This window comes from Rhincodon typus, chromosome 47, assembly GCF_021869965.1.
Source record: "Rhincodon typus isolate 14 chromosome 47, sRhiTyp1.1, whole genome shotgun sequence".
Lineage (NCBI taxonomy): Eukaryota > Metazoa > Chordata > Chondrichthyes > Orectolobiformes > Rhincodontidae > Rhincodon > Rhincodon typus.
Window position 1 is genome coordinate 1,712,422 of NC_063378.1, and position 435 is coordinate 1,712,856.

Consider the following 435-nt stretch of genomic DNA (forward strand, 5'->3'; position numbering starts at 1 on the left):
CCCCCCCCATCCCTGTAACCCTCCTCCATCACCCTACACCCCCCTCCCTAACCCTGTAACCCTCCCCATCTCTCTACACCGCCCCCTCCCTAATACTGTAACCCTCCCCCATCTCCCTACAACCCCCTCCCTAACCCTGTAACCCTCCCCATCTCCCTACACACCCCCCTCCCTAACCCTGTAACCTCCCCATCTCCCTACCCACACCCCTCCCTAACCCTGTAACCTCCCCCATCACCCTACACTTCCCCCTCCCTAACCCTGTAACCCTCCCCCATCTCTCCACACCGCCCACCTATCCCTGTACCCTCCCCCTTCTCCCTACACCCTCGCCTCTATCCCTGTAAACCTCCCCCATCTCCCTACACCCCCTATCTCTGTACCCTCCCCCATCCCCTACACCCCCCTCCCTATCTCTGTACCCTCCCCCATCTC